The sequence below is a fragment of the Sarcophilus harrisii genome, chromosome 2 (genome assembly GCF_902635505.1).
Source record: "Sarcophilus harrisii chromosome 2, mSarHar1.11, whole genome shotgun sequence".
NCBI lineage: Eukaryota > Metazoa > Chordata > Mammalia > Dasyuromorphia > Dasyuridae > Sarcophilus > Sarcophilus harrisii.
In genome coordinates this window covers 177,338,073-177,354,271 of record NC_045427.1, presented here as the reverse complement: position 1 = coordinate 177,354,271, position 16,199 = coordinate 177,338,073, and the positions used below count along the sequence as shown (strand labels likewise).

Genomic DNA, 16,199 nt, shown 5'->3' with positions numbered 1-16,199 from the left:
ACTGGAAGATACACGTTCTATCTTTTACCAGCCTTGTGGTGGCTGACCTGCCTCCTGCACTCCTGAACTAAGATCAAGAATGGTCCCGAGGTCCTCCAGAAAGCTAGCACGAACATTACATATCACTATGTTTTAAATGTGTTTCTTGTAAACAACAAATTGTAGGATTCTGGCTTTTAATCCAGTCAGCTATCCCCTTCTGTTTTTTTGGAGAGTTCATTCCATTCACATTCCCAGTTAAAATAACTAATTCTGTATTTCCTGCCAGAGATGGAGTATCTTGCTCTTGGGAACAGCTGGGAAGTCAAAGTCACAGAATTGAAGAGTATGTTTCAGAGAGTAAGGTGTAAGAATATTAAAGTCGGGGGGGGGGGCTAGATTATTAAGGGCTTTGAATGTCAAACAGAGCATTTTATTTTTGATCTTGGAGGCAATAGGAAGTCACTAGAGTTTATTGAGTTGAGGGATGACCAGATCAAACCTGCATTTTAGAAAAATCACCTAAGTGACTGAATGGAAAATGGATTGGAGTGGGGAGAGATTAGAAGCAGCCAGACCCACCAGCAAGCTATTGTGGTAATCAAAGAAAAGATAGGGGCCTGTACTAGAGAAGTGGCAATGATGTGGGACCAGAATTTTAATAATTCTAATCAATCCTGTTCCACACCAGCAGGGTCAGAGAGAAGAGATCATATTCAAGAGATGTTTTAATGGTGAAATCAACAAGTTTGGCAACAACTTGGATGGGGGTCAAGGACATAATAAGGAATCTAAGGTGATTCTTAAGTTGCTAGCTTGTTGTCCTTTACAATAACAGGGAATGTAGGAGGAAGAGAGTATTCAGGAGGAAAGACAATGAATTTTATTTTGGATTTATTGAGTTTAAATGTCTCCCAGACATCTATTTTGAGATGCATGAAAGGCAGTTGGGGATGTGAGAACTGGAGATCAACAGAGACTGGAGAAGAAAAGGTAGATTTGAGACTGATCAGCATAAAGATAGGAATTATATCTGATCTGATGAGATTATTGAGGGAAATATTACAGAAGAAAAAGAAAAGAGAACCCCCGGACAGGGATACCTTCTGTTAAAGAGTTAAAGCAATCTGAAGGAGGATGTCTACAATATAAAAGAATTATGGAAAACAAGAACCAGAACTAGGGTCTTATCGTGGGTAAATTTCTTCTTTTTCTATGATCATGGGAAGTTAAAAGGGATTCCAAAAGTCATTTACTTCAACTTCCTCATTTTATATAGATGAAAATAAGGTCTAAAAAATTAAATAACATGTATAGACAGATAATACATAGAAGATAGATGTATAGTAGATAGAGAAACGAACCATTTATTCAGTGATCATTATGTGTTAAATAAATGTTACAAATAAAAACAAAGGCAAAAAACAGTATTTTTTTTTTTTTTATCAAGGAGCTTACATTATAAACAAAGAAGGTAACTCATAAGGATCAAGAAGGGGGTAAAAGGTAAGAGGAAAATACATATAGAAGGGCAAAGCTGTAGGCAAGCCCACAGTGAAGACTCAAGTGAAGTGAGCATGATTTGGATATTTCACGAAATGATGAACAGGGCCAGGCCTTCACACCAGTTAGAATAGAAGACTTCAGGCTGGCCATCTCCAGGGTAAGAAGGCTGCTAGCTGGGAGATGGAGAAATTTGGAGAGAGTGAAATGGAATGAAATAGAAAAGATAATTATTTAGATTTTTTTTTTGGGACCTGAAATCAAGTCTTAGCAAGACAATGATTCCAAAATACTATGCAAATAATTCCTATGGTACAGGGGAAAGAGTTATTTTGCCTTTCATAAAGTTGAATGGAATTTTTAACATTCTTTGAAAAAAAAAATTTCAAGTTATAATTTCCTTCCAGCTCTTTCCCCTCCTATTGAAAAGGCAAGAATTTATCAATTGTGCATGTGAAATCATACAAAACATTTTTTATTTCATCATTAGGTTTTCATGACACTATCTCATGTTCATTTTATATCTGTCCAACTCCACCTCAATGTCCTTTGCTCATTAACTGATTTTCCTTCAAGACTCTATCCTGGGCCATTTTCTCTTTTATGTTATCTTATATGATTATATAAGCTCAATTATCATCTTTTTGCAAATGATTCCCAGATCTATATAATCAACCTTCTAGAGCTCTGGTCCTGTAGAATCAACTGTGATTTTTGTTCATATTTAGCTGGTTATCGGATCAGCATCTTAAATTCAACATGCCCCAAACTGAATTCTTCTTTCCCTATAAGACTCCCTTTTCTAAATTTCTGAACTTACTGTACAGGATAATACAATCTTTCCTGCCATCCAGACTTAAAACTTGAGGTTTTCCTCAATTCTTTGCTCTCATTCCAAATCTTGTCATTGCTCCTTTCACAGCATGTCTTGTATTTTTTTCCCACTTACACAATCACTATTTTGACGCATGTCCTATTCCCCTCTTGCCTACCATTGGAATAGCCTTAAAATGGATCTTTGGGGCCTGAAGTTTCTCCCTATTCCAAACCATCCTCTAGGTTGGATGTCAGTTTTGTTTTTTTTCATAAAGTACAAATCTACTTGTGTCACCTCTACTTATTCTACCCTGGTTTCAAAAATTCCAATGGGTTCCTATTACTCTCATTTAAAAAAAATAAAGTCCATTGGTATTCAGAGCCTTTCGTTACCTGGCTTTTTTCTAACTCTCCAGTCTTCTTAGACTTCCTTCCTTCCATACATTCTATACTTATGCTACACTGGCCTAATTACCAGTCCTCAAACATAACAAACACTCTGTCTCTTGATTCATTGACTCCTTCCCCATTTTTGGAATGTTCTCTTTCCTCAATTTCCTCCTGTTTTCCTGACTTATTTTAAGTCAAGTTAAATATCATCTTGGTAGGATTGCCTTCCTAGCTGTTAATGCCTTCTGTCCTCCTTCACCCCCCAATCCTGAGATTACCTTCCTTTTACTTTGCATATATATATATATATATATATATATATATATATATATTTTTCACATTTATTTATCTTATTTTGAACTTATGGAATAAAACAAGCATTTCTAAGACACAGTATAATAAAAAAGATGATTACACACAAAACCTTATATGAAACTTGATATTCTTTTTAAAATATATAATAAAGTTTCAATGTAAATTTCTTTTTTTTCTTTGCTACCCTTCCCCTAGAGATGACTACCATTAAACACTGATAGATTTATATGTATAAATACACATATATGAACAATTATTCTTTGCATTCATCTATTTATTAGTTCTTTTTTCTGGATGTAGATAGCCTCTTTTTTCTCTGAGGCCATTTAAGTGACTTGCCCAGGGTCACACAGCCAGGAAGTGTTAAGTGTCTGGTCTGAGACCAAATTTGAACTGAGGTGCTCCTAATTTCAGAGTCGATGCTCTATTCACTGTGCCACCTAGCTGCCCCAGCATCTTTCTTCATAGGTTCTTTATATTTAATTTGGATATTCATAATAGAATGACTTATTCACTCAAAGTTCTTCTTTAAACAATATTGCCATTACTGTCTATAATGCTCTTGGTTCTGCTCATTTTGCTCTTCATTAATTCATGCAAGTCTTTCCATATTTTTCTAAGATTATTGAGCTCATCATTTCTTATAGCACAGTAGCATTCCGTAACAATCATATACCACAACTTCTTCTGCTAATCCCCAAATGTTTCCTGCAAAGTCCAATTCTCAGCTTATATCTTGAAAGTACTTTTTTCCCCCTCCATTAGAATGGGAGCTCCCTTGGGACATGACTTTCATGCCTGGCACATTGTAAATGTTTAATAATTGCTTGATTTGACTTTTAGAGATTATCCGGCAATAAGTAAATGCCAATTTAATAAGTGAATCTAAAATTAAAAATAAATAGTTGATGTAGGAGATAGAGTGCTGGGCCTGGAATCAGAAAGCTCTGGATTCAAACTTTACCTCTGATACTTACCTGTTGTGGAATTCTGGCCAAGTCTCAGTCATAGAGAAAATTCTCTAGAATCTATCTATTAAACCATAGATATGTTGCAGTTTACACATTTATAGTATGAAATCCTCCACTACGATTTGCTGCAAAAATAAATAAATCAAATAAACAAAATAGGTTTGATATACTTTTCTAGAAATTCGTTTCTTTTAATTTATTTGTGATTCACAGATAACCAAGTATTTCCAGCATTTTTGTTCATTCATTTAGGGCATTGAAGACTTAAAGATAGAATGTTCTTATTATATCTTTGATAATTTCCAAGGTCTCAGTTTTATGTCTTCAAAAATAGAGGATTAATTTTAAGTCAAGAGATCTGATTATCTCAACCACAATTTCTTTTAAAGTGAGGTTGGATTAATTGACCCATAAGACCCTTTCCAGTTCTCAATCTGTGATTTAAAAAATTCTTACAATATTAATATTAATGATAATGACAATAACTAGTAAATAAGATCACAAAACGAATTTGCCTGGGAGACAAGGGAAAGGGATACAGCAAGCTTAAATTCCTTTCTGTTTGTTTTAGAATTAAGTTCAAAATGTGTGTGAAGTCATTGTCCTGTTTTCCAAATGCCTGGGGACTTGCCAGGTCTGTGGATGACTGCTATTTTCAAGTGGGGAAGGTTTCATTATTAAGTCAGTGCAGCAGTCAGCAGTTCATCTCGGAAAAGGACAATATCCAGACTCTCAACCTTAAGTTATTCATCACCTGTACTAAAACTTACAATGTGGGGAAGCAAGGCCACATCTGGGGGCTCTGTCCCAGGAAGATGGAGCCGTAGCTAACCCGCTTCTTCCTCCCACAGCTGTGCAAAAAGGAGTCAATGAGGTGGATCACATGGCTTTTCAGGAATGTGGTCGATGTGTATGGGTGGAGGGGGAGGAGAGTGAACTGGTTCCCCAGCCCAGTGACCTACCCTTTGCAGCCAGCTGCAAGGAAATAGGCAGAAAGAGCGACCAATAGCTTCTCGGAGAGGTTCCCTGGACCCGCCAATCACAGAGTGCTCAAGTAAGGGGGAAAAAAAGAAAAGAAAAAAAAAAAAAGAAAAGAAAAAAAAAAATGCTGCTCAGTAGACTCGGTTGATCTCCGTTGTAAGAAATTTGAGCTGAACTAGTGAGACATAGAATACACATTCAACACACACACACACACACACACACACACACACACACACACACTCTTCAGGCACAGCAGATAACTAAGGCTAAGGCAATCACAAGTATACAGGAGTGAAGAAAGACAGAAGAAGCCGAGGGGAACCCTGGCTGGCAGAAGTCATCCTCCTAAGAAACTGGCGGCATTTGTGCAGCGGGGATCCGATCTCTGATGGTGAGTGTTGCCACTCCAGCCAAGTTAGGTCTCCTTCCCTGAGGCGTCATAACTGGTGGAGTTTCCTTGCTTAGCAGAAAGTGCAGTAGGGGGTGGGGAATGAGGGGGAAAGCTTTAGTGACGTGTCCAATTTACTTTGGGTAGCATATGTTGGGAGGAGATGCATTTTATTTTCTTCTTTTTGGGGAAAATCTCCAGTATCTATAATGTCGATTTCATTGCGTGGTGTGGGGAAATTTTTTTTTTTTAACCTCTCCTCTCCTTTTCTTTCTTCTCCTCTCCTCCCCTCTCCTATCCTCTCTTGTCTTGTGCTGCCCTGTGCTGTCCTGTCCTGTTCTGTCCTGTCCCTGTTCTGTCCTCTTCTCTTCTCTCCTTTGTGCTCCTCTCCTTTCTTCTCTTTTCTCTTCCTCTCTTCTCTCCTCTCTTCTCCTCATCTCTCTTTCCCTCTTCTCTTATCTTTGTCTCTGTTTGTCTCTTGGCATCCCTTCTTTCCCTCCCAGTACTCCTCTAACTTAGTTTGACTATACCACACAACAACGCAAATTTATTACATCAGAGAATTGTGTTTCTCTGGGATGGGTCTTGCAGTCTCTTAGAAAAACATTGTGACTGGGAACTCTTAGCCCTCTGTCATTGTTCCCATCAGGGAATTGTGTTCTAGCAAATCTCTTTTGTTTATTTATGGGTGTATCACCACTTGTCAAGTGGTATTTTTAATATATCTTTTAAAACTGTGGATCTCTTAAGTTGCATAGTAAGGAAGAAGGTAAGGCTATATTGGCTAAAAGGCTATATATTTCACCTATAAAACCATTTGTTCCCTTCTGGAGGAAAGATCATTGATGTTTACTTTTTTATTGGGGAAAAAGTACTTTTTATCTTTTCTTCACATCTCAGAACCCATCAAAACTAAGGAACTGCAGGCTCCTATGATCTGATTGGTTAACAGGTGCCTTTTTTCCTACTTCCATTAGACACCCATAATCATCCTCTCTTTGGGGGTCCTCACCAGCTAATGTAAATTCATGATTAATATATGGTTTCATGTCAAATTTCCCTCCCCCCTCAACATTTGGAGGGGAAAAAAGTAGAACAATATAACCAAAAATTTAATATCACTTTCAGTCATTGATTATTTTTTATTATGAGGCAAAATTTCCTATTTAATATTACTTTCCAGAATATACAAAACCCGAATTTATTGTTTTCTTCAGTTGTTATAAAGTAACACTTAAATTGTTGCGAGAACTTTAGATTCTGTGTAATAATATTCAGATGAGTTTTCACTCTAATGCTCAGAAAAGAGTTTGGAAAGAAAAAGAAAAAATGTCGAGCTATCTGTTCATTTGTATTTTATAACAAAGTGTTTTCCCTATTTTTTTAAAATTATGAACAGTGAAATTAATTTGTATGTTTTTATCTAATGAGGATCTTCTATTTGACTTTTTGACTTTTCATAATACAATTTAGTGATAGTTCAATATTTGTAGTTGGACATACACTTGTTTTTGAAACAAAATGAAGGCTGTAACTGCTTTTAATAAAAAAGATGAGCTCATTCATAGATACTTCAATTGAATTGTATTTAAATGCATATTTCTCTATAAGAAATTTATGGTGGCTGTTTTAAAATTAAAGTTTATGAACATCAGTAGAAAAGCAAAAATTATAAAAATTATGGAAAACTATTGCCAGCTTTTAGAACTTAACTTTTGATTTTATTATAGCGATTTCTCTCTCATATCTTGAAATCCAATTCCTCTGAAGTCTTTTTATTTAAAATCAAAAGAAACTTTTGATTTTAAGACTATTCCAGAATAAAATAAACTTTGAGATCTCTTGCATATTTTAGATAATTCTAAGTAAGTTGCTTTATGGGACAAAAATGCTCTATTTGATTCTATTGGAGTTAATAACTGAAACAAAAAGAAAATGTACTGATAATCATTTTATGATTATATTTGGTAAAACAAGCATAGGATTCCACTGCTGGAAAGTATTGTTATCATAATAAAACAGAAAGTGCCTGTTTGCATAATATTGCTCTATCAATTGTACAATGTAAAGTTAAAATGTGAGGAACAGATCTGTACTATACATACATTAAGATGCATCAAAACTACATTGGGTCCATAGTTTCACTGATATGGTATGGTCCACAGAAATGAAGAAGGAGTATATTCTGGGCATTGATAAGATACTATGAAAAGTCACTGAGGTGGGAGAGAGAATGCAGAGCTCCTGAAAAAGATCTATTTGGCTACGTGTTAAAGGAAATAATGTGAATGTTTAACCCTAAAAATAATGGCTGGAGCAAAATTATGATTATTACTATATTCTAGTTTGAGAGATTAATATTTTACTCTAGGTTGATGACAAGTCTCTGAATGATTTTGAATAGGATAATGACATGGTCATATTTGCTCTTTTGGAAGATGATTTTGGTAGTTTTGTGGAAGATGAATTAAAGGGAGAGATTAAAAACCAGGAATCCTATTTGGAGCCCATTGTGAAATAAGATAGGTAATGAAGATTTTAATTTGGGTAGTTATTCTGTGAATTGAAAGGAGATGGATTACACAGAGAAATTTTAGAGGGAGAATCAACAAAACTTGGTAAATGATTTGATATAACTATCTTGGGAGATTATGAATCTGTTGACTAGAAGGATGGAGACAGGCTCAGCAGAAACAGAAGTTGGAGAAAGAGTAAATTTAGGTGAAAAGGTAGTGAATTTCAGTTTAGACATGTTGAGTTCAATAGTAGGACATCTATTTGGAGAAGCTCAGAAGTTGCTGATGTGAGACTAGATATTCAAAAGAGGGTATAGATGAATAATAATAATGGTAATAATAATAATAATAGCTAATCTTTATATGATACCTATTACATGCCAGGTTGTGCCAAGTGCTTTGTATTTTTAAAAATCTCTTTTGGTTCATACAGTAATTCTGGGAGGTAGGTGACCTTATTATTCCCATTATACAGATGAAGAAAATGAGGATTTAACTAGTGATTGTCTCAGATTGAATTTGAATTCAGGTCTTCCTGGCATTAGATTGTAAACTCTTTGAGGACAGAAACTCCCTTTTGTCTCTTTTTATATTCCCAGCAGTTAGCATGGTACTTACTATGTGCTTAATAAATGTTCATTGATTGATTGATTGCAAGCCTGGAACTGTATTGATTGAGATACTTAAAAGACATGGGAGTTGCCTGTATGAAGCAGAAGAGAGCTGATGAAATCACCTAGAGAGAAAGTATAATGAGGGAAGATCTAGGACATAGTCTTAGGGGACAAGGATAGTTAGGATACAGTAAATGAATAATAATCTAGTAAAGGTGCCAGAAGAGTGTTCAGGAAGATGTAAGGAAAATCAGAAAGAAATGTCACCAAATCTGAGGAAAGAGAAAGTATATAATGAAAAGGGAAGATAACATTGTCAAAGTGTTACATTACAGATATACAGATATAAGAAGTATGAGAATTTAGAAAAGACCATCAAATTTAGCAGTGAAGAGATTCCTGGTAACCTTGGAGAGATCATTTTGTTTCAAATGAGTAGTGATATTGGAAGCTAGATTACCAAGTTTTGAAACCTAAGTGGTGGTGGTGGGGGCATGGGGGGGATGGGGGGGAATTATATCAATGGACTCCTGCAAAAATGTAACATATGCTGGGGAGACATCTTGTTTGTGAAAAGATTTCAATGCTGAAGTTTGTCCACTGAATCAACTTTTTTTTCTTTCTAATCAACAAATGATAGAATGAGATATTATGTTTTTTATATGAATCAATCAGTTTTGTGAATGAGATGTATTTTGTTCTAGAAAATCGTCTATGAAAGCTTTCCTGTTCTCCATCTTTTTACCTTAATGCATGCATAGATCATTCTCATAAAGCTTTTATGGAGATGAAAAAGTAGGTATATTATTTAATATTTGCTGATATCTTATTGATCATTTTAAATTAACCATTGTACCATCTTTTCTTTTGTAAACTTCTATTTTCAAATCTTAAACATTGATATTTGGTGCCTTATAAATTGCTTTCTTCTACACGAATTTCCTTGCTATGTATTTAAGTAAGTTTTTTAGACTTCACTAATAAATGTCTTCAGGTGATTTGCCATAGAGAAGTCTCACATCAAGATTTTTTTTTTTTTTTTTTTTTTTTTGTTGTTGTTGTTGTTGGCATGATCAAGTATTTGTTGACAAAAGCAGTACTGGGGCTTTTTGGTCTCTTCATTTTGTCAGCTGTTTTATGTTGGTGAAGTTCTCATGACAAAATCCTAATAGTCAAATTCTAGACTTATTCTCCTAGCCTACCATTTTAGAGTTCCAGAGCTTAGCTGGTTACATTTCCTCTTGGATTCTTCTGATACCAGTTCAAGTCTCCACCTGGTGTGTGCCCTTCAGATTATTGCCAGTGATTAATGCCTTATTGATATTTCCTCGATACAATTGATAACATCAATATTAAGTAGATTTTATAGATATTTACTTTACAATTAAAAAACAAATAGGTACAGTAGGTACAGAAAAAACACATAGTATGTGTTCATGTATTACATGTAGCTCATAAGAAAATAAAGCACCACCAAACCCCACCTCCCTACCTTGATGATGGTCTGAGAACCAGACTCATTGGCTTGACCTAATGTTTGACACATCATCTATCTGAGGAACAGAAAAGTGACTTTGGGGATAGGGATGGAGTTCTTGGGATTTAGGATGAAAAGAAGAATCTAAGAAATAAACAATGAGACAAAAATGGTGATTAGAATCAGCATCTTTATTTTTGTTCATTTTCAATTTCTTTGGAGTTGACAACTTAATCAGTTCTTTATTCTTTTGATTTGATATTGATTTTGATGGAATATTAATTCCAAAATTATTTTTTATAACTATCTTGCACACGATGCTCCAAAAGTCTAGTTTAGTTTTAAGTTACCAAATAAATAGTTTAAAGCTGTTAAAGTTTTGAGAATTAAACCTGCACTAAGACTTTTGGGACAGTTTCTCTAAATTTATGAGTATATGTTGTTTCTCTCAATTAAATGCCAGCTTCTTAAGGTCAGGGACTATTTCCTTTTTATCTTTCATTCTCATCATTAATACAGGACCTGATATATAATAGATATTTAATAAATGTTTATTGATTTATTGATAGGAAACAATAATGGTGAAGTAAAAGAAATAAAGAATATATGAGTAAAAATGATTATGAATCCTTTTCTAATCCTCTCTGTTTTTGTTGTCAAGGCTATGGCTTTCTAATGATCTTCCTCATCTTGGTCTAACCTCTTTCTGTCTCTATTCTACACAATTGTCAAATCAATATTCCTAAAACATGTCTAATTTTGTCAAGCTCCTAATCCAAACCTTTCAAGGCTCTCAGATGCTTCCAGATAAAATACAGACTTCTCAATCTCACATTTAAACACACTCACAATATGATGTTCCTTTGTCTATATAGGTTTTTTTCATGTTACTCCCCTTTATAAATTTTCCATTGTAGTCAAATTGACCTTATTACCTCTTCCCCATCATGACATTCCACCCCTTCATCCATATCTTTGCACAGATGGCCCTCTGTCACTGGAAATGCTTTCTCATGCTGATGCTTAGATTTCCTGAAATCCTTGAAATCATTTTAGATGCTACCTCAGGCCTTTCTTCTTGTCCCAAGTTGTTAGTGCTTGTTCCCTTCTGAAATTACTTTGTATTTGTTTTCTGTGAACTTTGTATTTATCTGTGTACATGTTGATTCTTCAAAGTTCCTGGAGAAAGAGGATTTTTAAATTTTTATTTTTGGGTATTTAGTTCCCTGTACAAGTGTTTTGTTTATATTAACTCTTCAGGAAATATTTGTTGAATGGATTTGAATTGCTAAATTCCTTCCTTCTTGAAAGTATCATGCAGCTAAGTTTTGACCTTTCATTCACAAAATCATATTCTAACTTATTATAGGAGTTTATTATTTGTAATATAAATTAGGATCTACATTATGGAAGGGGAAATTGATCTGCATTGATAGGGGGAATTTGCTTCTAGAGAATAGGTATAGTACATCAAGTGTTAGTGGACCAAGTGTTAGACTGGAAGTTAGAACTTTAAAACCTGAGGTCCATTTCCTGCCTCAGACATTTACTAGTTGTATGAATGAGCAAGTCAGTTTATCTCTTAGGCAAATCACTTAACCTTTCTTAGTTTCTTCTTCCATAAAATGGGGATAATAATAACATTTATTTCAGGAATTGTTATGATGGTCAAATGAGATAAAATATATAAAGTGTTTTGCAAATCTTAAAACATTATATTAATGCTAATTATTATACTAACAAAATCATAGTCCTAGTGTAAAATAAAATTTAAAGTTATTTATGTGCGTTTATTTATTCTTTCTTCATAGGAGACACTAAAAATAGTTTGTTCATTTCATGTGCAACAAACTCCCTTTCTGAGAGCATTATATAGTATAAACTGGATCTGTGTTCAAATCATAACTCTAATTTTTTTGTTATCTGTGACTTTGGAAACAATCATTTACTTGGTCATTTTGTTCTCTGCAAAACAAGGAGATTGAGCAACATGATATTTAATGTTTCTTCCAGCTGAAAACCTTATACTCATATGTTGTAAAGTTTTGGTATGGATTTTAAGGGTAACTTTGTTACTTCCCAATCTTTAGGAAACACTATTTAGATGTGGATTGGCGATCCCAAACTAGAAAGTTATGTTGGATTGATTTGACTGGGTGTTGCTTTTTATTGCTTATTCATATGGGTGGGGACAGTGTTGTGAAGTTTTATTCTGGAACCTTTTAAAAACCCTAATTCTACAAGTGAAAAATACTTGTGACCTTTTATTAAATAGTCACTTGAGAAAAAAAGATCAACTTCCTATCTTTTTATTTTAAATCTACATTGCTATGTTGATATAAATTTAAAAGTCCCATTTCCTCTTTTAATGATGGTGGGGCATAGAGTAGAAAAATTACTAAGTTCTGAGCAAATTCATATGAAAAATGCATGTTCATTAATAGTGTGTTTAACATTGTTGGAAACAAAATGTGCAGTCAGCTGGTTTTTGTTGTTGTTGTTGTTGTTGTTGTTTTTTGCATCAAAATGCATAGGAGAAATATAGAACCAAAAATCTAGACTTGGAAAGGACCACAGAGGCCAACTGGTTTATTTCCTCATCTTACAAATGTAGATACTGAGGCTCAGTAAGTAAATATCTTAAAAGTCACACAAGTAATTATTTTCAGAGGAGACATTTAACCCAAGGTCCCGAGACTCCAGATCTAGTACTCACTTTGCTTAATTACTTTCTTTCTGGACCATATTCTCAGTAGGTACTCTTCAGTCCTGCAGGGAAGCCCCTTTTAGATCTACCTGTATAATTACTCAACTCTAAGAAAGGATTCTTCCTGAAAAGGGAAATACTTCATAAAGGTATTTTGTATTTGTGTGGAAAATAATGTTTATTCGGAGTACCTAGCAGGTTGCAAGTGGGAAGCCAAACTCTATTGTAGTTGTTTTTGAATCAGCTTTTTATAATATGGTTTGATTATTTGTATTATGAAGCACTGTGAAAATCCATATCAAATATAAATATCAGCAATACATTATAAATCATTATGAATTATTTTAGCACCATCTTGCCTCTGCTTTCTTCACTAGTCTGAATAATCAAAAGAAAACTGTAACATGAAGATATTCCTGTTTATTTTCTTAGTTATCCTTTATGATTAGACATTCCCACAAGAATAACCAAAAGTAAAAATGTGTTTCTAGCCCCAAATCATAATGTAGAATTTAATTGGGAAATTTCAAGTCCCTCAAAAATAATTTAACATTTATATATTCATTATTTTCCTGTTTTGATCAATAGTTTGCTTTCTTTTAAGTGATTTGGTGCTATGTGCTATGTCAAATTCCATAGTTAGAAATAGTTGCATCAAAAAAGGCATGCAAAATTTCATTATCTTATAGTATGACACTGTATAAGAAGTATTTGCCTATTATGGAAAGAATTTTGAAATCTAAACTTTTTTGATAATAACATATGTTTTTTATACCTGGATAATTGTGTTTGCTAAAGTTACTCAATGTGTTTGAAAGACATTCTTCATACTGCGAACATACTGTCTTCTCATATTTATTTCTTAAAATCCTCTTTTTTCCAGGCCAAGTTTGGGTGCCACTCCCTCCTCTGAGCTGGAAGTGATTACTCTCATTACATTTTCTTGGAGTGCTTTGACTGTAATTCTCCTCTGTTCCTATCATATATTATATTGGTCTGTATATATATCTTTTCTCCTCCCTCCCCACCCCAGATCATAATCTCTCTGAACATACACTGCTATCATTTATTCCAGGATTGTATCTGTAGTATTAATCAATCAACAAGCATTTATTAAGCTCCAGGCACTATGCTAAACATTTGTTTCAGGGTCTTGTTTTAAACACTCATTAGGCTTACGTTGATTACACCGATGTAAATGAGGTTAGCACTGTGAGTTAGAGCTATGTGTAGTCCAGATAGTTTTTTTTTTTAATTTTTTAAATTTTACAGCCACAGAAGAGCCTTATCCTGATCATCTCTTGCAAATGCTACATAAAAATTGACTCATTTTCTCAATACTTGGGTCAGTAGATCTATAAGAAATAATGTATAATTGCAGATCATTGATTTATGTCCAGCATATTAACAGCACTATTAGAAAGACCAAAGCCTAATATCATTTGCATGAACTAGATCAGAAGGCATACTTCTTAAAAAGGAATGAAAAAATAGATTCCTTTCTTCAAAATATCAGTCCGAGTAGTAAGGTATATGCTTTTTTCTTTTGGTACTAAATAGTGAAGGCATGTATTTAGCTTTTAAGTTAAGTTTTAAGTTGAGCAAAAAAAAAAAAAAAAAAAAAAAAAGAAAGCAAATATCCTACTTTATGAATTAAATATATAATTAAAATACAGGATTTGTAAAGAAAATGGAACAAAGAATAAACTAATACTTTTCTGAGATTATTACAGATTACATAATCCACAAAAGACCACAGAATTTCAGTCCTCACAGATCAATTAGTCCACGTCATACCTCACTACATTTTTCATCATTCTTGACAAGTGATCATCCAGACCTTACCAGTAGACATGCAGCAAAAGGGGAACTCACTAATTCCTAAAACAGCCTATTCTGTATTGCTTATCAGCGACTTGAATGGTGTTTTAACAGTTATTTTATTTGATGATTAAATGAGTAATTATATGTGGTACTGCATTTAATTAAGTAATACAGTTGATTTTGATAGATTAATCTTAAATTGTTATGTCAAGAATCAAGATTATATTTTGGTAACTTCATAAATATAGATATTAAACCATGAAAAAGGACAAATATTGCTATTTTATGAATAAGTAATCTCTGTAGTCATTTTATTCTTTTTTAAAAAATATTTTATTCTGACCTTAAGCAATAAAACAAACATTTCCATAATATAGCAGAATAGAAAAAATAAAATGATTACACATGAAACTGCAAATCTACTATGTATAACTTAATTATTCCTTTTAAATATATAATAAAGTTATCATATAACTTTCTTTTACCCTTTTTTCTCCCTCTCCAGGTGACTACTATTAGACATCTATACACACACATACACACACATCATTTTGTACATGCTTATTTATATAAATTCTTTCTCTAGATGCAAATAACAGTTTCCTTCATAGGTCTTTTGTAGTTAATTTTTATTGTCAATGACCTTGAAGTTCCTTTCAAGCTATAATACTGTGAATCTTTAATCTAAAATTTCTCTTACAGAATGGGGGGGGGGTTACCTGGTTGTAGTTAATAGGTTACATGGAAGGATATTTCACAGAGTCACAGAATTTTAGACCTCAGCAATCATGTTGATCCCTGTCTAAAAAAGAATCTTCTCTCTCTAGACCATATCTAATAAGTAGATATTTCAGCCTTTTCAGGACCAATTGAAGACTTCCAGTGGTGGTAGTGGTGGTGGGAATATTCTGTTTCCTAAGGCAGTCAATTTCATTTGTTATAGTTTTAATCATTTAATTGATCAGTAAGCAACTATTAAAAGTCTATTGTGTGGCAGACACTGTGCTAAGTATGGGAGAGAAAAATGAAACATAGAATTCACTTTCAAGGAGCTCTTAGTCTAATGAGGCAGATAACATGAAAATAATTATGTGCAATAATAATAATAGCTAACATTTATGTGGAACCTACTATGTACCAGATACTGTGGTAAAAGTCTAACAGATATTATCTCATTTGATCCTCACAACAATCCTGGGAAATATATATTATTATCCCTATCTCACAGATGAGGAAACTGAATCAAAGAGAGCTTAAATGACTTGTCCAGGATCACAATATAGTAAATATCTGAGACTGTATTTAAACTTGAGTTTTCCTGACTCAGGACCAGCTCTTTATCCACTACACTATCAATCAAGTTACATACAAGACACATTGGGCATAATCTACAGAGGGAAGACACTTGCATTAAGAGAGATTGGGAAAGACATCTATTAGAGCAAGACTTTTTTTTTTTTCCTCTCACTCAATGTCTTTATTTATGTATTTTTTAAAAAATTTAATAGCCTTTTATTTACAGGTTATATGCATGGGTAACTTTACAGCATTAACAATTGCCAAACCTCTTGTTCCAATTTTTCACCTCTTACCCCCCACCCCCTCCCCCAGATGGCAGGATGACCAGTAGATCTTAAATATATTAAAATATAAATTAGATACACAGTAAGTATACATGACCAAACCATTATTTTGCTGTACAAAAAGAATCAGAC

General features: G+C 33.8%; 1 protein-coding gene and 1 long non-coding RNA gene across 4 annotated transcripts in view; one reads left to right on the top strand and one right to left on the bottom strand.

The window, feature by feature from the left end:
- Nucleotides 1-1,439: 1,439 nt before the first annotated feature.
- LOC116421477 lies at nucleotides 1,440-5,030 on the bottom strand. The gene is made up of 3 exons (XR_004231849.1): nucleotides 4,745-5,030; nucleotides 3,981-4,099; nucleotides 1,440-1,658 (listed from the first exon to the last, which is right to left on the bottom strand). It is a non-coding gene; the product is annotated as an uncharacterized LOC116421477 (long non-coding RNA).
- A 20-nt stretch (nucleotides 5,031-5,050) lies between these two features.
- The window catches only part of ARHGEF10 (Rho guanine nucleotide exchange factor 10), a 215,807-nt gene continuing 204,658 nt past the window's right edge, over nucleotides 5,051-16,199 (top strand). For 2 of the 3 annotated variants that reach the window (XM_023494669.2, XM_012539906.3), the window contains exon 1: nucleotides 5,051-5,349. The gene's annotated coding sequence lies outside the window, so the exon portion shown is untranslated. The remainder of the gene's footprint in view (nucleotides 5,350-16,199) is intronic. The other variant, XM_023494668.2, reaches the window with a different exon arrangement.